At 38.0% G+C, this 27,784-nt stretch overlaps 1 protein-coding gene across 1 annotated transcript in view; it reads right to left on the reverse strand.

The window, feature by feature from the left end:
• The window catches only part of NRG1 (neuregulin 1), a 1,111,365-nt gene that overhangs the window by 938,805 nt on the left and 144,776 nt on the right, over window positions 1-27,784 (reverse strand). The window lies entirely within an intron of this gene.

The raw sequence follows: 27,784 nt of genomic DNA on the forward strand, positions 1-27,784 counted from the left end.
TGGCTGCTGCTCTGCCTACTTGTAATCTCTCTCTCTCTCTCTCAATCTGTAAAAAAAAAAGAGAAAAAAAAAAAAAGAGTAGACATTAGAAGTTTTGGAACAGTCAAAAGTAACATGTAGATTTTCAGTTGCACAGGAGGTCGGTGCCCCAACCCTTACATTGTCCAAAGGTCAACTTTGACCTTTGAAACTTCCTTTACTGCACCATAACCATACTAAGTAAAACTTCACCTAACAGAAGCTCCATGGAATCCAAAAGGCAGCCATTTATTGCTACCTTTTTGTTTACTGACCTTTCTATTTTCTGTCTGCATGTGATTGCTATATATGAATCTGTGAGCAGTAATGACTTAACTCACTTAAAAATAGTAATACACCAAATGATCTCAGTATGTCACTATGTTTGCTGTCTAATTTTGAATCTAATTTTCAAGTGCTTTATGTTAGATTTAATAAAGAAGGCAGAGGCATTTCGGTTGTGTACGAAATATAATGGACACAAATTCACCTAGTGACAATATACTTATGGTATTACAAACCAGGACCATCCAAGCAATGGAAACAAAATAAGGTATGACATTTAACATAAGTAAATATAACTGAGAAGTTAGATATGAAGTTGGGGGATCTGAATTCCATCCTCAACTTTCACACTAAAGTTATAGACTTGCAAAATTGTCCTCACTTCCTTGAGTCCCAAGTATAAAGCGAGAAAGTTCAGCTGCTTTCTAAGATCACATTCATATTTGTCATTTTATGACTAATCCTGCCACAGAAGCCCCAATACCTCTTTCCCATGGGTGGCAGCTCGCTCTGGGCATCTGTGTAATTTTTAATATGGCAGCCTACACCAGTCACTGGTCCTGTGCTTACCCAGTATGACTCACTGCTGGTCTGGATACAGAGCCTCCTGTTCTGTGACTAATCCCAAACATCCTAGGCAGTACTTGGTACAGCCTGTTTTCAACAAAAAGGAAGAAAAAAAAAACTTCTGGTCTCCACTTGCAGTCTTCCCACCACAAAGTTAAGAACCTACAGACCACAACGTCCTCCAGTGCAAAGGGCCAGGCCGGCTGACACAAGAACACTTTATAAAGCATCTGGAAAAGTCCCACAACTCCATAAAGCAGACGGAACCAAACTAAGAAGGAATCTTATGGATTTTCACACTTTCTAACCCAACCCTTTCATATTACATTGAAGAATGGAGTGGAAATGTCAGGAGTAGCACCAAGCATTCTTGAGCCAGGCCAGTGTGCTCACATGGGGAAAGTATGAAAGAACGGGGAGAACTAACCATTTATACTATCAATGGGTTTGGGTGTGTGGCTCTATAAAACATCCCAACATACAGTGTTCTCTTAACATTCGCATTAAAACTTTTAGAAATCTCCACATATTTATTGTTATAGTGAGGCAGTATATAATATGAGAGAAAAGTTAGTTGTTCAAAAATTATGTGTCTCCTTCACTTAGTGACTGTTGGCCAAGTTAACTTCTTTGCACTTCACTTTATCATCTGAAAAATGGCACTAAAAATGCCTTTATCAGATTTTGTTGACAGATAACTAATGTCACCTAGCATTACTAGCACTTCATGTTTCACACATTCCTTAACATGTTCAAAAGGTATGTACTGTCTGCTGGAAACAAAAAATCCTACAAATTTAAGCATCTCTTCAGTGTGACCTAATACCACAGTGAGTCCTTGGAATAATATCCTAAAATGTGCTAACTGTGAGGACTCTCAAAGAAAACATTTTCCTACAATGAAGGACACTGTGCCCCCAAGACAGTGAGAGCCATCCTACACCGAAACATTATTGGGGATTTGAGAAGAAACTGTCTTATTTAAACTTGTTTTAAAACAATGAAATAGAAGAATGTTTTTATTTTTGTGAACTCAAGGTGGTATAGGATAAGTTTCAAATATACCAATTCTTGATGGTGAAGTAAAAATAATCTGAGAACATTAATCTAGACATAGCAATCTGAACAGACACACATGTACATGTTATAAAAGTATCAGCTGCAAAAGATATTACTTACATAAAATCCGACTTTTGTACACATGTATCTTAAAGGTCCACTTCCACAGAAAGCTGTTTCGTTTTAGTATACTTTGGTATCTACAGCTTTTAGTCCCAAACTGAGAGCAAGCTACATAACACATTTGCAAAGATATTTCCATTTGCAAATGATATATCATGGTGGAACCCAAATGAGCCTTTAAGACCACCCAATACAAACTTTTCATTTTATAGATGAGTAACTGGAGGGACTGAAAGGTTATGTGGCTTTTCACTGAAGGTTAAAGGCAAGAAAATGCTGAGATTGGGTTAGAATTGAATGTACCTCACTAGACTTCCGGCCAGGACTCTTCCCTGGAACCACGGGGTCTAAGTTACACTGTAAGAGGCAGAGTTAAGAAAGACCCCAGCGTTAAAAAAAAAAAAAAAAAAAAAAAAAAAAAAAAAAAAAAAATCACTCTACCTTAGTGAGCCTATTCTCAAAAAATTTAAAAAATTTAAAAAAATTTTAAAAAAAATTCCTCCTATCCTATCAATATTTTATCTTACTTCTGCACAATTAGTATAGCTTTTAAATGGTTTTCTTCTTTCATGACTTTTTTGGAAGTATCATTTAATTGCACCCTGTCCACAGGGTTGGTAAGTGCTCAGAAAAAGTAGTTTCAGAAAGATTATACATTGTTCTTCTCTTCTCCATTATCAAAGATGTCCATAACTCTAAACATACTTCTCTAAATAGCTTGGGCTCTGACTTCTGCAAATAATCTGTCTAGATAAGATTTATAAAAACAAAAATGTGCGATGGCTCTAGTTTACTGCAATAAGGTATTGACAGTTTTTTTAAAAAAAAATATTTTATTTATTTGACAGAGAGAAATCACAACTAGGCAGAGAGGCATGCAGAGAGAGAGGAGGAAGCAGGCTCCCTGCGGAGCAGAGAGCCCGATGTGGGGCTCAATCCCAGGACCCTGGGATCATGACCTGAGCCCAAGGCAGAGGCTTTAACCCACTGAGCCACCCAGGCACCCCAGGTATTGCAGTTTTGCCTTAACCTATGGATCACCAAAAATGTTCTCCTAGGAACTAGACCAACTATGAATAAGATAATATTAAAAAAAAAAAAATCAGCATAGGGCTATCGGGGTTAGGCCAGGGAGGAAGAAAAGTATTTTTGTTGTTGTATCAAACCAGAGACAATAACTTCTCATCTCAGATCAATATAAAATATAATCCTAGAATCAAATCATAATGCTTGATTTGGAGAAACTGTTTTGTCAGTGGAACCTCTGAAATGATATATGGAACTACATTTTTATGCACTTTGAGTTTATAATTATCAAAATCAATAATGTTAAATAATTGCCCATGCACTATTTTACACATGCATTAATCACACATAAAATAAACATGTAAAGTGTTCTTGAAAAATTCAAGGCAAGCTAGGTAGTTATAAAATAAATGATACATGAAAGAACCTTAAAAGTTCCTTAAAGGAATTCCATTATTTTGCTGTTATTATTAAGGACACAAACTCTTCAGGATTTATCATTCTAAAATTTGTATGTAGTAAGTGTCCTGTCAACCCCAGTCAATGAATCCTGTATCTTGGTTAATTAGCAACTTTATGAGAGAATTATTTAGGTTCTGCACATAAAAACCAATACAGATGGTCCCACACTTAACAGTAGTTTGAATTAATGATTCTCAACTTTATGATGGTGTGAAAGCAATAGCATTCAGTAGAAACCGAACTTTGAATTTGGACCTTTTTTTTTTTTTAATTTTTTTTTAAAAGATTTTTTATTTATTTATTTGACAGAGAGAGATCACAAGTAGGCAGAGAGGCAGGCAGAGAGAGTGAGGAGGAAGCAGGCTCCCCGCGGAGCAGAGAGCCCGATCCCAGGCTAGCAATATGTGGTACGACTCTCTGATGATTCTAGGCAGCGTCAGTGAGCTGTAGCCCGCAATCAGCCCCACAATCATGAGGACACACAACCAATACCCTGACAAGCATTCTGTTCCTATACAACCATTCTATTTTTCACTTTCAGTACAACAGTCAATAAATTTCATGAGGTAGTCAACATTTTATCATAAAACGGGCTTTCTTTTAGATGATTCTGCCCAATAGCTTATTGAGCACATTTAAGGTAAGCTACACTATGATGTTTGGTTGATTAGGAGTACTAAATGCTTTTTCAACTTAAGATGTTTCTAACTTAGAATGGGCCTAATGGGGATATAACCCCATCTTAAGCCAAGCAAGATCTGTATTCCTTTTCACTGGAGTAGAATGACATACACTTAATGATGATATGGTGATAATTCAAGCTAATATTTATAGAAGGCTTACCAAAGCTTAGACACTATGTATCTTTACAACTTCATTTTATAGGTAAAAAACTGTGAAGCTCAGAGAGGTTAAGTAACTTCCTCAAAATTATACAACTACAAAGTAGCAAATCTAAGCTTGCATTTTAGGTCCATGTGACTCCAAAATGCATGTTCTTAACTACTACACTTGCCCACAATTTGATCTTTCATAATGACTTTAACTCATCATTGAGAACAATAATCATTATGAAGATATTCAGAACCACCGGATAGAGGTAGTACTACTGACAGACTCATGAATCAAATCTTGTGGTACCAGTTTTTTCACAGGGATTGTTATCTGTATTATCTGAAATGAATACGGGAGAAAATTCTGCTCAAAAATAGCATGTTATGAATGACATGGAGGACACTGGGAGATGGAGAGGAGAAGGGAGTTGAGGGAAATTGGAAGGGGAGGCGAACCATAAGAGACTATGGACTCTGAAAAACAACCCGAGGGTTTTAAAGGGGTGGGGGTGGGAGGTTGGGGGAACCAGGTGGTGGGTAATAGGGAGGGCACGTATTGCATGGAGCACTGGGTGTTGTGCAAAAACAATGAATACTGTTACGCTGAAAAAATAAATAAATGTATAGGAAACCAAAAAAAAAAAAAAAATAGCATGTTATGGTAAAAACACACGAGATCCAAAATCTTAACACAACACGAATGGTAAGCATGGCATTTTCCTAGATGACTAGACACATACCAAATGATGAGGCCTTTTAACATCAGCTGAGCCATCACAGAAATTTTTCAAAGACAAATCATTCACTGAATCTGACTCAAAATAACAAATACCACTTCAGACTGAAATATTCTCTTTGTCAACCTTCCTGAATATAAACTATACTTTTGAGGAGCACATAAGCAGATATGGCTAGAGTAAACAAACAAATCAAAAAGAGAAAACATAAATTAATCAATTACATTTCTATTCTAATTTTAAATAAATTATAATGTTTGATACTACTGCCTATTAGTTTTTATGTTTCTACTAAAAACCTTGATTCCTAAAAGCAAGAGGTAGAAAATCATCTAAATACTTAAAAGGGGAACATAAAAGGTGTGGAACATCCATAACTTAATACAGCCATTTAAAAAAATCAAATTAAAATAATACTATGGAAACATTTCCAAAATATATTACCCGAATAAAAATGTTACATATTATAGGATGCCTGGGTGGCTCAGTCAGTGAGGCTACTGCCTTAGGCTCGGTTCATGATCCCAGAGTCCAGGGATCGAGTCTCACATTGGGCTCCCTGCTCATTAGGGAGCCTGCTTGTCTCTCTGCCTCTGCCTGCTTGTGCCTTCTCTCTCTCTGACAGATAAATAAATAAATAAATGATTTTTTTTAAATGTTACATATCATAGGGATGCCTGGGTGGCTCAGTGGGTTAGCTCTGCCTTCGGCTCAGGTTATGATCCTAGGATTCTGGGATCGAGTCCTGCATCAGGCTCTCTGCTCTGCGGACAGCCTGCTTCCTCCTCTCTCTCTCTGCCTGCCTCTCTGCCTATTTGTGATCTCTGTCTGTCAAATAAATAAATAAAATCTTAAAAAAAATATTACGTATCATAATGTAAACATCATACTCAACAGTGAAAAACTGAGAGCTTTTCTTCTAACATCAGGAATAAAAAGAATGTCCACACTCACCACTGTTGTTCAACATAGTACTGGAAGTCCTACCCACAGCAATCAGACAAGAAATAGAAAGCATCCAAATTGGTAAGAAGTAAAACTGTCACTATTTGCAGATAGCCTAATGCCATATATAGAAAACTCAAAAGACCACCAAGAAACTACTATAACTGATAAACTAATTCAGTAAAGTCCAGGATACAAAGTTGATACCTGTTACAATTCTATTCACTGATAACAAAGTAGGAGGAAAAGAGATTAAGAAAACAACTCCATTTACAACTGCACCAAAAATAATAAGATACGTAGAAATAAACATAACAAAAGAGGTGAAAGACCTTTATTTCAAAAACTATAAAACAACAATGGAAGAAATTGGAGATGACACAAATGGGAAAATATTCCATGCTCATAAACTGGAAGAACCAATATGTCCATACAACCCAAATCAATCTACAGATTTAATGGAATCCTTATCAAAATACCTACAACATTTTCCACAAAACCATAATAATACTAAATTTGCATGGAACCACAAAAGATCCCAATTAGCCAAAACAATCTTGAAAAAGAAAAATTGGAGATATCACAATACCAGATTTCAGTATATACTACAGAGCTGTAATAATCAAAACTGTAAGGTACTAAGTCATAGTGTGATCCAAATTTTGTGTAAATGTGAAAAGGAAAAGAAAAAAGACTAAGTGTGAACAGCTCAAAACGTAAACAGAGCTCTCATCCAATGATGGAGTGAGTGGTCTTTCTTCCTTTTGGTCTTCCTTTATTGCCCACACTTGCTGCTTTCTTATATTCTTTTACCAATTTGTATTATCTAAAAATTTGCTCTAAGAAAATTTGACTTGGTTAGTAACTATCTTTATTCACGCAGGGTAGAACTGAAAAGCACCAATCTGTAATCCTAACTACCTGGATTCAAAGTCTGACTCCATCATTTACCAGCTGTGTAACTGGGTCTTTACTTACTCCAGTCTCATTTTCACAGCCACTCTGAGAATTACATGAGTTAATATATGCAAAGTGATTAAAACAATGCCTGGCACACGGTCAGAACTCAATATACGCCAACTCTTGTAGTTGTTGTTGATGTTGCTAATTCTATTATTGGAGAATATTGATTCAACCAGTGGCCCTGCTGCAAAAAAACAAAAACAACAACAACAACAAAAACCCCTATATTTTAATCAAGATAAAGATATTATTAAAAACAAATGACTGTCCCAACAAGAGAAGTACATAGATGACACAGCGAAACATGTACTGAATCTAAATTGTTCTCTACTTATGAAAATAAATTTGAGAATTTTAACAGTATCAGATTTTTTCAAATAAACATTGCTATTTTTCTGGTTTTTTTTTTTTTTTATTCTTATCCCATTATATATCCATGAATGATCCTTTGTATACTTCTCTAGGTTTGCCACAGTCATTATTTTCTTAAAACAAAATGATTCTATCATCAGGTAAGTAGTTTAATTAAAGGCAACAGAAAACTGATGCTAGTTTTGTGATATATGCAATGTCAATGCAGCAATGTCTGTAAGTAAAGAGATAAAGAACTTCACCAGAGCAAAGATAATGTTCAAGGTCCATCATTACCACACCAGAAAATCTATGGTATGGGCAACTTACGTGGCATTAATAACGGTGATCAAACCCATCATAGAAAACTCAAAGGACTTCTCTATGGTACAATAACATTCACATGTAATTCAGGCTTTCTTTTTTCTTCCTACTGAAATAGAAACTTCCATGATACCAAACCTCCCCTTGTCATGCCAGGGCTTACCCCAAACATATATAGTACAGTTTTCCTTGCTATGTCTCCTAAGTAAAAAATAAAACTCAATTTTTTTTTTCAGGAAAAGGCAAGTGTTACTTTGCCTCCCTACTTCTACCTTAACGCAAAACCACTAAACGTCATTGTTTGGCATACAGCAGGCTTTTTTAAGTTAATATTTTCTGAATGAATTAAGCCTTCTGATTTCTCACATTATTCAGAGATGTAAGAAACTGCAAACACATGCTTCCTAGCTACAAACTGTGAAGTGTTATTTCTTCCAATCTGAAACATCAGCTCCATATCTAGTCCTAAAGGATGTTTTGAGTGAGAAGTGAGGTAGTCTGCCCAGGTTCCACAGTTTGTGGCCAAGAGGAAAACTACATAGAGTTATACATAACTTCACTGGACATCATGTGATAGTCTTTCCCAAAACAGAATTCTTAAGGTCATTCCTTTGAATATGTGATTAACTACAAGAAACTGGATTTGACCTTATGTTTAAGTAAAAATAACTCAAAATTGTTTTAAGTACATGTAGAAAGTAATTTCTATATTTAATGATTTGATTATGTTAAATCAAATGAAATGATAGAGATTTGAAAACAAATTTGGCAAGGAGACACACCTCAAATATTATCTTTCAAATCTTGTTTTACATTAAAACTATGTTTTAGGGGCGCCTGGGTGGCTCAGTGGGTTAAGCCGCTGCCTTCGGCTCAGGTCATGATCTCAGGGTCCTGGGATCGAGTCCCGCATCGGGCTCTCTGCTCAGCAGGGAGCCTGCTTCCTCCTCTCTCTCTCTGCCTGCCTCTCTGCCTACTTGTGTACTAGTGATCTCTCTCTCTGTCAAATAAATAAATAAAATCTAAAAAAAAAACCAAAAAACAAAAAACTATGTTTTAATGAAGAGTCAAAGGCAATCAGTTCCAATATATTGCCTCCTTTAATCCCTATGACACTAGAAGAATACAGGTGTCTCCTCAACTCTACCTGGTCCTTCTCCATTTCTTTACGGGCTTGCTGTTCTTTTGTGCACCTAGACTTGTACATGGCTATGGGGGAGGGGTCTTCGCAATTCCATGTTCAATCTTCTGTCCTGTTTGTTGACATTAAAAAACACATTCATGGGGCACCTGGGTGGCTCAGTGGGTTAAGCCGCTGCCTTCGGCTCAGGTCATGATCTCAGGGTCCTGGGATCGAGTCCCGCATCGGGACTCCCTCTCACTCTCTCTGCCTGCCTCTCTGCCTACTTGTGATCTTTCTCTGTCAAATAAATAAATAAAATCTTTAAAAAAAACACACACACACATTCATTCTCTGGCCAGTGCTTCAGCTGTCAATCCCTGGCGGGCAACTCTCACTCCCAAACACAGGGCCCTGTATGTACTTCTGAGCCACAATCCCTTATCCCCATTTGCCCATTCTAGGTTCATTTAAATGTCCTACCATCTCACTCAAGTTAAAAATGCTTAGCACCAAATTCGCCACATTTCCTTCACTGCCTTTTTAATACAGATTTCATCTTTTCATCAGACTCAAAAAGTCCAGGCCTTTTTGTGAACTTAACGCAGTGCCATTTTGGGGACTGAATGAACAGTCAATAATTTCTGCTAATTTCTCAATAAGAAATTAGCAGTCAAAGGAACTGAAATGAGGGGGAAATAGAATAAAAAGAAAGATAGTTCACATTTATTTGAGTATTTCACAATATTTGGGGCTTCCTTGTATTGACTGCCCAACATCTTTGGACGTATTCCTACATTTTGGGGTCTTCTCATACTGAAAGTTCAGTTTTAGAAGCCAGAAAACTGAGAGACTACCTTATACCTGGATGCCAAACTAGAAGAACCGGGTTTCTGGCAGGAGTGGCTGGGGAGGCATTCGGTACATCAGCTTCCAAAGGCACATACCTGGCATCACAGGTTATGAGAAGCCATGTGATCAGAGAGAAGTCCTTGGGTATGACTAGGCAGCCCCAGCACCAGGCTGTCTGGCACGCTCCCAGAGATTTTGGAAGCTCACTAATATCTGTCAATACATTCTTCTTTCTGATTAAACTAGCCTATGCATATTCTGTTATGGGCAACTAAGAGCCCTGTCCAATACTCACATGTAAGTATTGAAGTTCTGTTCATTCACAGAAGCACAAACTGAGCATTAAGAAAAAGTGGTCAATTTCAAAAACAGTTGCATTTATTTATCTTCACCCTAGGCCATTTTAGCATACCAAGCTATGTTTGCCCTGCTAGAGAGCCACATAAAATCCATGCTTCCATGAAGTGGGAATGCTGAAGCTCCTAGTTCATATGAATACAAATCTCACCATGATTAATCAAGAGTATTTAGTGTTTCTTCTGAAAAATAACTTAGAATAGTTAATTAGCTGATAGAAGTTTATAAAAATCTCTTTTCTTTACCCCAAGGGTACATTGAACCAAAGAACTTTAAAATTTAGTCCCCTAAATAGATGTCCCAAGGTCACCAGTAATCAAGGTGTTATGGTTATGAGTACAAGAGACTAGTCAGTAGCATGAGCTCTAGTATCAGAAGATCTAAATTTGAATCCCAACTCTACCACTCACTAATTTTGTCACCTAGAATATAAACCATGTATCTACACATCAGCTTCTTCATCTGAAAAATAAAAATTATAGGACCTGTGCAAAAGCTTTTGATCTTGATGAAATCCCAATAGTTCATTTTCGCCCTTGCTTCCCTTGCCTTTGCCGTTGTTCCTAGGAAGATGTTGCTGCGGCTGAGGTCGAAGAGGTTGCTGCCTGCAAAGGAAACAGTTAACAAAACCAAAAGACAGCTGACAGAATGGGAGAAGATATTTGCAAACGACATATCAGATAAAGGGCTAGTATCCAAAATCTATAAGGAACTTAGCAAACTCAACACCCAAAGAACAAACAATCCAATCAAGAAATGGGCAGAGGACATGAACAGACATTTCTGCAAAGAAGACATCCAGATGGCCAACAGACACATGAAAAAGTGCTCCACGTCACTCGGCATCAGGGAAATACAAATCAAAACCACAATGAGATATCACCTCACACCAGTCAGAATGGCTAAAATTAACAAGTCAGGAAATGACAGATGCTGGAGAGGATGTGGAGAAAGGGGAACCCTCCTCCACTGTTGGTGGGAATGCAAGCTGGTTCAACCACTCTGGAAAACAGCATGGAGGTTCCTCAAAATGTTGAAAATAGAACTACCCTATGACCCAGCAATTGCACTACTGGGTATTTACCCTAAAGATACAAACATAGTGATCCGAAGGGGCACGTGTACCCGAATGTTTATAGCAGCAATGTCTACAATAGCCAGACTATGGAAAGAACCTAGATGTCCATCAACAGATGAATGGATCAAGAAGATGTGGTATATATACACAATGGAATACTATGCAGCCATCAAAAGAAATGAAATCTTGCCATTTGCGACGACGTGGATGGAACTAGAGCGTATCATGCTTAGTGAAATAAGTCAATCGGAGAAAGACAACTATCATATGATCTCCCTGATATGAGGACATGGAGAAGCAACATGGGGGGGTAGGGGGATAGGAGAAGAATAAATGAAACAAGATGGGATTGGGAGGGAGACAAACCATAAATGACTCTTAATCTCACAAAACAAACTGGGGGTTGCTGGGGGGAGGTGGGATTGGGAGAGGGGGAGCGGGCTATGGACATTGGGGAGGGGAGGCGAACCATAAGAGACTATGGACTCTGAAAAACAACCTGAGGATTTTGAAGGGTCAGGGGTGGGAGGTTGGGGGAACAGGTGGTGGGTGATGGGGAGGGCACGTTTTGCATGGAGCACTGGGTGTTGTGCGGGAAGAATGAATACTGTTACGCTGAAAAAAATAAATAAATAGAAAGGAAAAAAAAATAAATAAATAAAATAAAATCAAAAAAAAAAAAAAAAATTATAGGACCTACTTCAAATAAGTTTTTGAAAGTAGTTCCCCTACAGAGAAGATATGGAAGGTGCTTAGCACGCTGACCAGAATATACGAAATCCTCACTAAGTGTCATCCACTGGGATGCCTCGTAGCTTCCCTGGCAATCATGATGACAATGATACCAGAACAATGTGAGGGAGTCCAGCATGTAACACATTTGACTAAGCCCTGAACTAGTAGTTTATTATAGTAGAGTCTTTTAATATTAAACATCTCAAGTTTTTCCAAATGTCTTCTCTTGTTCATTCAGGGGATTATTGCTTCTGATTCTAAACTGCCCCCTCTCCTTGCCTGAGAAAAACGCACCTGGGGATAAGTTGCCTGACTGAAAATCTGTGCAGCTCTCAATGGGCTGTTTTTTGCTTTGTGCCTGAAAACAGCTTTTCTATACCAGTGCCCCGTCGAGGGTATTTTGGCCTCAGATTAGAAGGACAGTGAGCTACTGCAATGGCATTTTATAGAGAGCCTCAGAGTTTCCAAATATTCGTTTTTAGCCAATGTTTCCAGCTGGGGTCCATTTCCAGTGGCTAGGGGAAAACAAATATTTGTCGTGGGATTGTAGCGTTCCAAGCATTTTGCAAATGTTTTCACCTAATACTTCCCATGGAAAATATCATCTCTGGTAAACGTTAACTTAAAAAGTAAGCTGTTTGTTGAGCAAAAAAACTGTTGTAGTAAAAACACAATCTTGTAAAGTATTTGCAAGCATATGTGTGGGTTTTTTCACCATTGTAACTGTGGTCATGATGGGCTTTGGTTTGATACCTCAAGTTTCCTTTGTTTAACATCATCTGTTAAAAAATGGCTGTCAGGCCTTGTTCAGTATTATCACCCCCTTGAGAATCAGATGTATGTTGTCTACCATTTCCTCAGAAAAAGAAATTGCCAGATACATAATGTATGTCTGCATACAGAACAACGATGCATGGCTAATGATTTAAAGTTCTATTTTAAAATGCATAATAAATTACCCATTTGTTGGCATCCTGTTAATCAGAAAACTCCAGAAAGTAGTTTTGTGCCAGAACAATGACACATATTCAAAATAATGACCCTGCCTCTGTGAACCCCTTGAATCCACCTGTGGATATCCGCCTTCAAGCCTTCCTACTCAAAGCACAATCCTTGGACCAGCCCCCTCATCATCACATGGGAGACTGTTAGATATGCAGAAGCCTGGCCCCCAAATCTCCAACCCACATCTGCTGAATCAGAATGGGAACTTTTTTGTGTACTTATTTATATATGTATGTATTTATCTTGTATTATGTTCCATTAGCCAACATATAATACATCATTAGTTTCTGCTATAATGTTCCATGATTCATTAGTTGCATATAACACCCAGTGCTCATCACAACATGTGCCCTCCTTAGGCACTTATAAGAAGATACCCTACTGATTCCTATGTACATTAAATCTTGTGAAACACTGCTTTGGGTGTATGAACAGTCCTTTAAGAACCTCTGGTCTCAACTCTTTCAGTGTTGAGTCACAAGTTAAATTCTAATAGTGCCTTCTAGAAGCCCCCAACATAATGTATATGAACAAATACAAATTAAATGCTAACAATTTCTTCATTTTCTCAACAAATATTTACTGAGCATCCACTGCGTGCCAGGCATTGTTCCAGGGCTCTATCCTCATTCTAGAGGGAAAACACAGATAAACAAGTATGCAAGTAAAAATGTAATCTGTCAGATGCTCATTAGTGCTATGACGTAAAACAGAACAAGACGGATATGACAGAGAATGCGGATGGGGACTAGAAAAAGCTGTGGGTAAGATGGCATCTGAGCAAAAACCTGGAGAAAGTAAGGAGTGAGACTTGTACTACAGGAAAGAAGAGCTTTCCAGCAGACAGCGAAGTAAGGTAAAAACCCTGAAGCAGGAAGGTATTTGGTGCATCTGAAGGTTCAAGGAGGGGGTCACTTCCGGTGGAGTAGAAAAGCAAGAGGGAGCAGGTGAAGGCAATGAGGTGGGATAAGGGTGGTCATGGAAGTACGAACAATCACTGACCACGTGTACGAACAATCACTGACCATGTGTACCAATTGCTTACAGACATGACGAACGACAGTGTGACAAGTCCAGATGGGTTCAGTGGAGGGGAAGACTGCCCCCTCTCTTCTACTCAGTCAGGGACAGTCTGAGATTTTGGTAGGGGGCTCAGAGCCTTTTTGAAATACAACTTACTCCCATCAGAAAGCAATTTATTCATCTCTATTTTGTGGGGGGAGGGATTTAGGGTTAAAATATAGTTGTTAAGTACCTTTGGCAAAAACCAGATTCCGTTTCAGAGGGTCTGGCACATACTTGGCAGGAAACACGCTAAACTGGAATTAAACAATAATCCCATGGCTGGCTATAATTCAGAATCCTATCTTGGCTACCTTTTTAGGCTTATGTTCATAATTATTCTAGACCACATTTCGACAGTATCCTAGCCATCTTGTCTGAACATCTGTTTCAGGAACTCTTCTGCCTTTGGCCAGTGAGTGCTCTCATTGCAGACAGCACGCCAGATGACCAGCGCCGTCCCCTTCATATTGTGCATACACATCTTGCGTTTTTGAGTCTATGCCAAGTTCCTGTTGGGAGACACAAGGTTTTGGTAACCAGGGATATGTGCTTCTCTTGTTGCCACATGTAAACCGCATGAAAGGAATCATGACTATATTGCTTAAGAAGTAATGCCAGTAACTGTAAAGATCAGCCTCGCCTACAAATAACAGCTATCAATTTGTACAACCTTTGTACATGGGATAATCTAATCCATGCTAATCTCTCTCTGTTATGGCAAAGAAGATGCTATAATCACTCCTCACACAGAAAGGCTTCAATCACATTAATGTTCCATGTCAGCTCTATCTTAAAATATTTCCTTTTCCTCATCCAGCATGAAAAGTGAATAAATCTGTCTCTGCTGAACGAGCCTCCCCAGGATTCTCGATTTAATCTAGCCAAAATGGAATTTACCAGTCAAAATATCTAAATAAAAACAAGGACGAAGGGAGAAAGGTATAATCTGCCTTGATAAAATTAAATTACAAAAAGAAAAATCATGGGATTGTTTACAGAAAATTTCCTTTTCCCACTCAATTATTTGTAGAATATTGGAGCCAGATAGGACCAATGAAGGTCATCATTGACAGGTGAGAAAATGGTGGCTGAAGAAGGCAAAGAGATCTTGCTCAAAAATGAAACACTCTGTGGTGGCAGAAAAAGCACCAGACCAAGGTCCTTCATCATCCAGATAGCCTGCCGCCACCACCACACACACACACACTCCCCAGGTCTGTCCTAGGGGGACGTAGGAGGAAGGAAGCTTCTCTGATTTGTTCCAATATATTTTCATATATATCATTAACTATAGGGGGTGAGTAGACCACCCATAGTTAAAATGGCAAGAACCACTGCTAATCAAAAATCAATCAGAAATGAAGATAAAGCATTTTTTGAAATTCTAATACAAGTCGATAGGTAAATTGTATTTGATTTTTCAAAATTTAATTCTCACAACTCTTAAGAACATGTCTCTTGTACCACAGAAGGCACCCTTCTAATGTTAGTGAATATTTCTAAGGAATCACCTAGTCCCTCTGTTCCATACTTGACCTATTTTCATTTTGCAGGGGGTTGTTAATAGAGAGTAGAAAACGCTGCCACTCAAAATCTGACTTTGTAAAACCTTAAACCTTTTAGAAAAGCAATCAGCACAAAATGTGGTCACACCTGTGACTGAAATTATATGAAGGAACAAAAAGTGCCAAGAAAAGCTAGAAAAGCTAGCTAACCCAAATTAGTATTTATATTTGCAAACTTCAGAAAGTTGTGTCAACCAATAAATTATTTCACAAGATGTATCAGTGCATAAAGTATATGACCGGACATCCATAACATGATAAACATTTAAAATCCCATTGACAGATCCCCATAAATCCTCTGCTTATAAGTCATCATCAGAAACTCTTAACTAGTGTGGCTATACTTTCCCAGTACATAGCAATGATCCTAGGATATTACAAGACACCTGCATGTCTACTTTTGTGCTGATGGATTTTCTTGGGTTCTGGTTGTTCACATTGGTAATGCTGAACAAAAAAGAGTACTGTACTAGCAAGAGCACTTTGGTTCCTAATGACCATAGATAACACATTCCATTTTCAATGATCTGCCCGGTAGAATCTTATATATGTTGAAAGGTCCATTCACAAACATAGCCCTCTCATTTTACAGACTAGAAAACTGAGATGTTTAATGATTTTCTCAAAGGCTATTATAGTTTGTTCATGCAAATCCAGGCCAGGAACTTGGGTCTCCTGGCTCCTTATCAGCTGCTGCTTCTACTGTGTCAAACTACCTCCTCTATGAGTCATCCCCCTATGGTAGGATAGTATCTTACTTTATCCTCCAAATCCTATTCAAATGGCCTACATTTCAACTCATCCGTAATTGCTAACTTGAATAAGAAGTTTAAAAGCAACTGCTTCCTCTATTACACTGCAAATTCTGGCTCAATGACTATAAATGTCTAACTCACAATGTTGTACAAAAAGCCAAACTATCTATCCATAATTTTCTTTTTTTTTCCTTTTCTTTGTACCCTACTGGGTTATCTCTAAGCAAGCATTTCCAAGGCTGTGTGGCACAGGATAAACCCTGCATCCTGTAGCTAGAGAACACATTCACCAACCCAAGACTTCTGATTCAACTCAAACCTATGGCGTATCTAGGATTTTTAGGTAATGTTTGCACCTAAAAACAGCCAATGTCTTACCCAGTGAGCACACAAGCTATTCTTCCTACCTGTTTCTTTGCACACACAGCATCTCGTTTAACCTTGATCAAACCCTAACGTGGCCAAGAAAAATCCACTCAACAGATGAGAAAAATCAAATTCCAAGATCCTTAATAATCTGCCAAGATCAAACAGATAGCAAATAGTAAAGTCAACACCTGAGTTCACCATCATACAAACATGTTCCTTAAGAATATGCCCAAGAAAGAACTCCCATTTTCCAGTAGAGGAGACACTCTTCAGGACCTGTCCTTTCCTGGTATCTAAAGGAAAGAGAGTAAGTGGAAGAGATACTGATAAATCTAATAAGAATAATACCTGAATTACATATGTCTTCTAAATCAACCTCCAAACCATCAAGCCGTAATGCAGCTTCCTCAACAGCAGCCATTCTAAGCCACAATAATGCAACTCCTCTGGCATATTCACTGTTCTTATGGTGGTAAATCTAGACTTCCCACACTCTATCTCTCCAGGAAGCAAGAGTTTCCCCATGTGTAAAATGAAGTTCATAACAGCAGTGCTTAGGGTTGTTAGCAGAATTAAATGAGTTACTATATGTTAAAAACCATTGAATCATGCCACATAGTACACTCTGCAAATATTAGCTGCTAATCTTACGATTATCTCTATCCTTACAAAAGTAACAAGCCAGGCAACAGTGCATTTCTATGTTTTGGGCTGATCATTCAGCTTAATAGCAATTATTTAGCACTGACTGGATGTAAAGATCTATAGCAGGAACTGAGAAAGGACTAGTAAAAGGAAAAAACAGATCCACTCCTAGTCCTATGGGGTTTGGCAATGCACTTGAGGGAATGCATGAGAGCAAGAAAATTGGCAAACAGAAACATTTCATGCACTGCATGTATAATGAATGGTGTGACCGTGGTGACCAGGGAGAGGCTGGCTGACTTCACAAAGCCAGGGTGGTTGCCCTGGACCACAGGAGGGCTGTGCCACAGCAGAGTGAAGATGATGGGATTATTGCAGACGGAGGAAGGAACAAAAGATCAGCAGTGGCATTGGATAATATAAGAGAAGGTCTCCAGGAACATGAATAAATATCTTGCTTTGTCAACCAAGAAGTGCTCATGTTTAAGGTGATAAGATTTCCAGTGTCGCTGGCTGACACAGTTTTTAACCAATCTTGCATTCACAGCTCTTCATACACCCAAAACCTACATACTTATCTCTCCTGGAGTTTTGGCTGTTAGAGGGAAGAACAGAGCTAAGATGTTGGGGACATAGGAATGGGTGTGGCCCCCCCAAATCACATGGCACTTGGGGCTTTGCGCTGCTTTTGCCCAACTCTGTGACCTTGGACTACTACTCCCTGGGCTTCCTCACCTGTACAGTGGGGCTAATAGCAGCTGTTCCCCTAACAGCATTGTTGTGAAGATGAAATGAATTAGATGACAAGTTCCTGAAAGAGTACCTGGCACCTCTGAAGTATTATGTAAGTGTTTACATTATCTTAAAGAGCTCATTGTATCTATGCTGTTCTCTGTCTTGCTCTAGCTCTGATTACTTCATCTGAGACAGATATCCAGTAGGCAAACCTGTAGTACTGCATTAGCTTGGCACGGTTGCAGGGATTTTAGAAGTGGTCTCACAACAGAAATGAAAGAAAAATAAAAGGGAAGTGGGGCCTGTACATTTAAACCCAGTCCTGACAAGAACAAAGGTGGGAGACACAGTTTCTCTGTTTCTTGCCATGTTCTCATGCTCACTCAAGCAGGGGAGTTAGTGGGGTTTTTTCCCACCCTTTCCAGCATAGAGGTCTGAGCATCTAAATGCAAGTAGGGCATACTTAGTACCCTCCACAACATCCACAGAAACCCACAGGAGCCTTCTCAGACTGCAGACAAGATACCCAGCTGGGAATTAGGAAGCACAAGGACATCTGTTTCTCCATTTATCTATTTTTCATTTTGCATGGACATAGTCCAGTGGATCTCAAACTCATGGCTTACAACCCTCTGAGGGCTTTGACCAGCCCCTGGAGCAGCCCATCATCTTGCCACAGAAAGATAAAACAAAATAAAACAAAAAACCTAAACAAAGAAAAATCAAAAAACTCTGAGCTTCTAGCCCATTTTTCAGAGCGTGCCCCCAATCAACTACGTACTCTCAGACTAGGGGGACATTATGGATTGCCCACCCTGTGGTTGGCTTTATCTATTAGTTCATTTCATTCCCCCAATAATTTATGAAGGAGGTAACATTAGACACATTTTAAAACATGCAAACTAAAGCTTAGCAAGTTGCAGAGAAATGTTTCATCTTCCAATAACTGGCAACTGATAAGGTTTGGATCTGACACCAGGCAGATGTGACTCTCAGTATAACCAATTCTTTTTTCATTCAACAAACACGTGTCAAAATCCTTTTTAGTACTAGATATAGTTATGTGGGGATACTGTAAGAGAAAGACAATATCCTGAACACAGAGATATACATCCTAAAAAGGAACACAAAACAAAGCAAGACATGTAAGATGATTTTGGGTGGAAAAGTCATGAAGGAAATTGAAGCTTAATTGTGGACAGAGTGTGACAAGAGTAAGGGCTGTTATTTTACATATGGTGATTAGGGGAGGTCTTTCTGAGGAAGCAACATTTAGAAAGACATGTAAATGAAGTGAGAATCAGGCAGGCAAAGATGGGGAGAGTAGGGAGTATCCCCCAGAGGTGAGAGCAAGTGTAAAAGTCCTCAGGCATAGCGAAAGAAAAGCAAGAAAACCAGTGTGATTTGGGTAAAGCAAAGACTAGGGGCAATGGTGGGAAATAAGGCTGGAACTACCAACTCGGGCCAGATCACACACAGTTCTGATAGGCCATGGCAAAGTATCTGCATTGCGTTTGATTATAATAGAAAACCACAGGAGAGTTTTGCACTGGGAATAATACTCTCAAAAGAATTGTTTTTCTAGATCACTCTAGCGCTGTGTGGAGAACGGACTATAAAGGAGCAAGAGTCAAAAAAGGGGCAAGTTAAAAAGCCAATTTAGTAGTTTTGATGAGAGATTACGACAGTTTGGACTGGGTTTGTAGCTGGACTCATGGCATTTTTTGAAGGTTTTTTTCCCTGGTACAAAATCAGCATGGTCCTTAAGGAATTCTTCTGGAAGAATTCTCTCAAAACATGGTCTGAAAAAAAACAAAACAAACAAAAAAAAACCACAGTCTGAAGAACGTTGAAACCAAGGATGATGGGATATCTTCAGTCTGTCATAGCCCTGACTTAAACTCAATGTTATCACTCGTGGGACAGTGTATCAACCATGTAATCTAGCATTAGGACAACGGTGAACATGAAGCCATGCTGACAATGTCATTTTAACCTTTGTAAAAGGTGAAAGGGCTCACTTTCCTTTTACCCATCCATCAGCCAATTCCAGAGCAATTTTATCTAGCTACACAGACAAGTTTTTAATTCTCAACCTTAAAAAAAAAAAGAATCTTTGGTCTCCCACATTTCTGTAGGCTTCTCCACAGTTTATCCCGAAACGGAATATTCACAGTGGGCATTGCATGCAACAAATCTGTTCCTTCTCCCAGACAAAGCTCTTTGATGGACCCAAGTGCTATCCACACTACCTTTTTTCACATGAAAATATGAGGTTTTAGAGAGATTTAAAATGTATGGTTGAGCAGGGTCATCAGCCTTGTAATTCTATGCTACAATACATATGTGGTTTGTTGGATCTTCAACAAATAATGATGTGACCCCCACATCCAGTCTAGAACTTGTTATATTATCTCCATTTGTCATGACAGCAATCCGATCAGCTACATAGGTGTGTTTGTATCTGCCTGATTCTGCTGATGAGGACACAGAATGCATCCTCATGATCACATAGGGAATTAGAGGCAAAAATCCAGTACAGAATCGAGGTCTTCTTACTTCCACACCAGAACTCACTTGATCAGATCATCTTCAACTTGACACCTAACTACACAGGGTCAAAAAAACACAAAGCAAATTTTATTCCTTAAAAAACATCTATTATAAAAGAAAATATACTATCAGCAGATACAATGGTGGTTGAGAAAAACTCAGGAAAAATAGATCTGCCTTACTCCTCAAATCCATGTTAAACCTGCCCCCAAAGGTAAATATTTAGCCCTTTAAAGTGTCAAATTAAATAGAGATCAAGCCCTTACTATGTAGGGTCCTGATTATGGAGAAATAGAAGGGATGACTTACATGGAAGCAGCAGAATAAACAAACAAACAAAAACCTGAAAGCACAATGTATATGTATAGAAGTATGAAGAGAAACAACTGAATCTTTTTTTTTCCTGGAAATATTTTAATTTATTTTTATTCATTTTTTATTATCATGTTCAATTAGCCAGCATATAGTACTTCATTAGTTTTTTATGTAATGTTCAAAAATGCATTAGTTGCGTATAACTGAACAACTGAAACTTTAAAGAAAACTTCTTGGGGAAGATTTAGTAGTTTTGAAAGCTTAGCAGCTTTGAAAAAGGAAGGAGAAGATGGGAAATAGTTTTTCTCAGTGCTGAAGAGAAAATAGCCCAAGTAGAATGAATGAGTTGTGTGTACCAAGACTCACAAATCAGCTAACTCTTCTATGTACTCAAGAAATCAAGTAAAATAATGAATGATTTGTAAACCATGAGCTATAATCATGAATAATGGTCTTTGGGTAAGTTGTACAAGCTGGGGATGGCTATCATTCAGTATAAATATCCCTAGAAAAGCAGAGAGTAACCATGGAACACATTAGCATCGGAATCAATGTAATGTTTACACCTAATTTTGCACTGTGCTTGCATTCTTCTGCCCAGTGTGCTGAGAGAAGAAAACTGGTGGAGGAAGGTCGAGTATAAGAGAAACTCTAAATGAGGAGCAAATACTTTAATATTTACCCTCCTTTGTCACAAAGGACCCCAGCATCACCTAAGAAAAGGAGTCACAAACTATAGCCACGGACCATTCTTTTAAGAACTTTGAGTTTGTTTGGGGGTTTGTTTGTTTGTTTTAGAACTCAGGCATTCCTCCTGTTTTTATAATGCTTATTTCCTCTCTGTTTTCCTGTAATTCTTAGAATATTCTTGACACGTTAAAAAAAAAATTGATGTACATATTTTATTCAGCTAAAAGCTAATCATTCTAGTGATCTTTGCAAACTGTTAATCCGTTCTTTATCCTTCTTCTAACTCATCCCATGTGGAGTTAAGACCTAAGAGACATAATACATACTGTCAGAGTTCATATAACTAGGAAAGAAATGGTAGAAAGTTAATCTTAGTAAGAGTCAAAACGGGGGAAAAAAAAACAAGATAAAAACAGATATCCTTCAAGGATTGACTGGATAAACTGTTACATGCATTTGACAAAATATCACTCAACAATCAAAACACACAACAACTTGGACAGACCTCAGGGTGTTCTACTGAGCCAAAGAAAGTGAATCTCAAAAGGTTGCAAAGAAATCACTCTATTTCCCTAACATTCTTGAAATGACCAATCTTTAGTGATGGAGACTAGTGGCTGCCATGTACTAGGGCTTGGGGGGAGAATGTGATGATAAAGGAGTAACAGGAGAAAGCTTCTTTGGCCTAAGAGTTCTGTATGCTGAATGTGACGGTCACAGGAATCTATACTTACAGTAGAATATCATAGAACTATATACCCTCCCCCTCCAAAAAAGAATACACGCAAAAACTAGTGAAATCTAAATAAATTCTATAGGTAAAATACTATTAACTAAAAAAATACCATTATCAACATTAATTTCATGTTTTGATAATTTTACTATGGCTATAGAAGATGTTCTCATTGGGAGAAGGTAGGCAAAAGATACATGGGAACTCTCTGTAACACTTTTCCAACTCCTGAGTCTAAGTTATGCCAAAAATTTTTAAAAAGTGTTTTAATAAGCATATGATTTCATTAACCCCCTTTCCTCAGGCCATTGCAATACCAAGCCACAAAGTTGCAGAAATTTGACTTTTAGCAAGACAAATAACAAAACAGGAAAAATATTTCTATTATAAATATTTTGAATTTAGGTGTTTACTAGACATTTGGCTATAAATAATTTCAAATTGAGAGTTCCTTTTCATGTGTACCTTTCTAACTAAAGGCACGGAGAGGTATGATGTCAAAGAGACGACCAAATGTCCTCCTGGAGAGTCAGGAACTTAACCTAGATAACCTCCAACCAATCCCCCAAGCTTCAAGAACTGCATTCTATTCCCAAGATGATTTCACATGTTCCATTTTATTTTTATCCTTAAGACTATAAAATATAGTTTTCCTTCCTCTCCCTTAAACAGATGTCAACACCTATTTCTTGGGGATTCTCTCTCTCTCCAGTGCTATATCTGAATAGGGCACATCTCTGGACTTTTGCTGCCCTGGAAATAAGCATGACAGTTCTTCTTGTAAGGGCTTGCTGCTTCTCACTAAAGGGAAGTTGCAATAATACCAAGTACTTTATATAATTTCAATATTACTGTCCTTGGTCTATTTTCTTGTTTCCTTTTCCAAATATCCATAAAACATTAGTGCCTCTCAACTTTCTTCTTTATGGTGACTCATCCCCAGCGTTCTCCACCAAACGAGAAGGCAATTATAAATTAGCACACCATTGGTGCCTTAAGTAATTTACAAATGAGGAGATGCCAGCCCCTATTTGCCCCTACTTGGATGGACACATCTTCAACATTGGCCCCTCCTTTCTCTTATCCTTAAATATACACTTTCCCATTTCCCTAGCTACCATTCTTGAATCTTACCTAATGCTGCCCTCTTTTTTCATTGACTCCAATGAAAATTCCTATCTCAGTGTGGGCAGTATGGATAGTTGACAAGCCAAAGACAGTGGACAAGCTGTGGCAGAGACCTGGAAGTCATGTCCTTTGGAAAAGTGGCCTTCTGGCAATTCAGAATAGGTGGTCACATGCTTCATAGAACAAGTAATCAACTTGAGCTGCAGCTGTCTGGGAGCTTTGGGTGATAGGGATAGGTGTCCTTGTACTATTGTGAACTCCAGATACGAAGGAGTTCATGTTCAAGATGTTAGAGGGGGTGCCTGAGTGGCTCAGTGGGTTAAGCCTCTATCTTTGGCTCAGGTCATGATCTCAGGGTCCTGGAATAGAGCCCCACATTGGCTCTCTGCTCAGCAGGGAGCCTGCCCCCCCTCACCTGCTGCTCAGTCTACTTGCAGTCTCTCTGTGAAATAAATAAATAAAATCTTTATTTAAAAAAAAGATGTTTAGTTTTTTCCACTATTATTATAAATTGAACTCTCAGTCATGAAGAGAAGTGTGATGAGATGTTTTCTACGATTCCTTCCATTCAAAGTTACAGATTTCAGTTTCTCTCTTAATTTGTCAGATGTTTCTTTCCATTTACTTTCCAATTTCACTTTATGTTTTTCTTCTTTTTAAATACCAGATCCCAACAACTAGATCAAATGCCTAACATCACATATCCACCAATAAATGGTGATAAAATCAAATAATAATTAACTCAAAATCATTACAATGCTTTGCACAGAACAGACATTCCATAAACATCATCTCAATAAATGTCGAGTGACTACATAATTCATACACCTTAAACTAGTCTTTCTATAAAAGAAAGGATTACATAAATAGCCTAGCAAAAATATTAAAAAGGAAAAAAAAAAACCTCTATAAAGGAGTCTTAACTACAAGTTTTTTTTTAAACAAAAAAGTGGGGCATATACTATAACAACATTTGAAATTGACATCAGGAAGAATTCACTACTTATAGCTGGTATCATACTATACTGTGTATATAATACACATCATATACTTGCATACTATACTAGCATACTATACTATGCTCTATATACTATACAGAGTATATTAAAGTAACAGCAACTGTAAGTATATACAAACACACCTATATACATGCATATTTATATTTATAAATATCTATATAAACTTAAATATTTATTTATATCATAGTAACATATTATATATGAATTACATATATACATGTATACATAAATTATAGAATTATTGACATAATTATATTCCATTTTTAAATTTTTTTATTGTGTTATGTTAGTCACCACACAGTACATCACTTTTCTAAAGAATTTAATTTTATATTTTTTCAGTGATCCAAAATACATCATTAGTTTTTGATGCAGTGTTCCATGATTCATTGTTTGCATATAACACCCAGTGCTCCATGCAATACGTGCCCTCTTTAATACTTATCAACGGCTAACCCATTCCCTCTACTCTCGTCCCCTCTAAAACCCTCAGTTTGTCTCCAAGAATCCATAGTCTCTCAGAGTTCATCTTCCCCTCCAATTCCCCCGCCCCGCTTCATTTTTCCCTCCCTTCTCCTAATGTCCTCCATTCTATCCCCTATGTTCCACAAATAAGTGAAACTATATGATAATTGACTTTCTCTGCTTGACTTATTTCACTCAGCATAATCTCCTCCAGTCACATCCATGTTGATGCAAAAGCTGGGTATTCATCCTTTCGGATGGCTGAGTAATATTCCATTGTATATATGGACCACATCTTCTTTATCCATTCGCCAGTTGAAAGGCATCTTGACTCCTTAGTTTGGCTATTGTGGACATTGCCGCTATGAACATTAGGGTACATATGGCCCTTCCATCTGTATCCTTGGAATAAATACCCAGTAGTGCAATTCCTGATCATAGGGTGGCTCTATTTTTAATTTTTTGAGGAACCTCCACACCATTTTCCAAAGTGGCTGCACCAACTTGCATTCCAACCAACAATGTAGGAGAGTTCCCCTGTCTCCACAGCCTCTCCAGTATTTTTTGTTTCTTGCCTAGTCAATTTTTGCCATTCTAACTGGTGTATGAATCACAATGTGGTTTTGATTTTAATTTCCCTGATGACTAAGGACGATGAACATTTTTTTTCATATATTTGTTAGCCATTTGTATGTCTTCTTTTGAGAAGTGTCTGTTCGTGTCTTCTGCCCATTTTTTGACTTGATTATTTATTTTGAGGTGTTGACTTTGAGAAGTTCTTTATAAATCTTGGATATCAGCCCTTGGTCTGTAGTGTCATTTGCAAATAATTTCTCCCATTTTGCAGGCTGCCTCTTTGTTTTGTTGACTGTTTCCTTTGCTGTGCAGAAGCTTTTTAGCTTGATGAAGTACCAAAGGTTAAAGACCATTTTTGCTTTTGTTTCCCTTACCTTTGGAGACATGTCTTGAAAGAATTTGCTGTGGCTGATGTCAGAGTGGTTACTGCCTATGTTCTCGTCTAGGATTCCAATGGATTCCTGTCTCACATTAAGGTCTTTTATCCATTTAGAGTACTTTGTGTATGGTGTAAGAGAATGGTTGAGTTTCATTCCTCTGTATATAGGTGTCTAATTTTCCCAGTACCATTTATTGAAGAGACTGTCTTTTTTCCATTGGATATTTTTTCCTGAATTGTCAAAGATTAGTTCACCATAGAGTTGACGGTCCATATCTGGACTCTCTACTCTGTTCCATTGATCTATGCATCTGTTTTTGTGCCAGTACCATGCTGTCTTGGTAATCACAGTTTATAATACAGCTTGTAATACAGCTTGAAATCAGGCAACGTGGTTGGTTTTTTTTTCATTTCCTTGGCAATTTGGGTTCTTTTCTGGTTCCATACAAATTTTAGGAGAATTCATTGAAAAATGCTTTTGTTATTTTGATCAGGATGGCATTGAAAATATACATTGCTCTGGGCAGCATAGACATGTTAACAATGTTTATTCTTCCAATCCATAAGCATGGAATGTTTTTCCATCTTTTTGTGTCTTCAATTTCTTTCATGAATGTTCTTCTAGAGTATAGATCCTTTACCTCTTTGGTTAGGTTTATTCCAAGGTATCTTATGGATTTTGGTGCTACTGTAAGTGGAATCAATTCTCTAATTTCTTTTTCTACAGTTTCATTGTTAGTGCATAGAAAGCAACAGATTTCTGTGCATTGATTTTGCATCCTGCCACATTATTGAATTACTGTATGAGTTCTAGTAATTTGGGGGTGGAGTCTTCTGGGTTTTCCGCATAAAATACCATGTCATCTGTGAAAAGAGTTTGACTTCTTTGCCAATTTGAATACCTTTTATTTCTTTTTGTTGTCTGACTGCTGTGGTTAAGACTTCTAGTACTCTATTGAACAATAGTGGGAGAGTAGGCATCCTTCTGGTGCTCCCAATCTTAAGGGGAAGGCTCTTTGAGAATGATATTCGCTGAGGGCTTTTCATAGATGGCTTTTAAGAAATTGAGGAATGTTCCCTCTATCCGTATATTCTGAAGAGTTTTAATCAGGAAAGGATGCTGTATTTTGTCAAATGATTTTCTGCATCATCTGAGAGGATAATGTGGTTCTTCTCTCTTCTCTTATTGATTTTCAGATGTTGAACTACACTTGTATCCCAGGGATAAATCCCACTGGCTTGTGGTGGATAATCCTTTTTTTTTTTTTTTTTTTTTTTGGTCATTTAATTATTTTTTTAGTGTAACAGTATTCATTGTTTTTGCACAACACCCAGTGCTCCATGCAATACCTGCCCTCCTTATTACCCACCACCTGGTTCCCCCAACTCCCACCCCCGCCCCTTCAAAACCCTCAGGTTGTTTTTCAGAGTCCATAGTCTCTTATGGTGTGGATAATCCTTTTAATGTACTGTTGGATCCTATTAGCTAGGATCTTGTTGAGAACTTTGGCATCTATATTCATCAGGGATATCCATCTGAAATTCTCCTTTTTGATGGGGTCTTTGCCTGGTTTGGGATCAAGGTAATGCTGCCTCATAGAGTCTGGAAGTTTTCCTTCTTTTCTATTTATTGAAACAGCTTCAGGAGAATAGGTATTATTTCTTCTTTGAATGTTTGGTAGCATTCTCCAGGAAATCCATCAGGCCCTGGACTCTTGTTTTTTTTGGGAGGTTTTTGATCATTGCTTCAATCTCATTACTGGTTATTGGTCTATTCAGGTTGTCAATTTCTTCCTGTTTCAGGTTTGATAGTTTATAGGTTTCCAGGAATGCATCCATTTCTTATTGGTATATAGCAGTTGATAATAATTTCTGACTATTGTTTCTAGTTCCTGGGTGTTAGTCATGATCTCTCCCCTTTCATTCATAATTTTGTTAATTTGGGTCCTTTC

Source organism: Meles meles, chromosome 2 (genome assembly GCF_922984935.1).
Source record: "Meles meles chromosome 2, mMelMel3.1 paternal haplotype, whole genome shotgun sequence".
Classification (NCBI taxonomy): Eukaryota; Metazoa; Chordata; class Mammalia; order Carnivora; family Mustelidae; genus Meles; species Meles meles.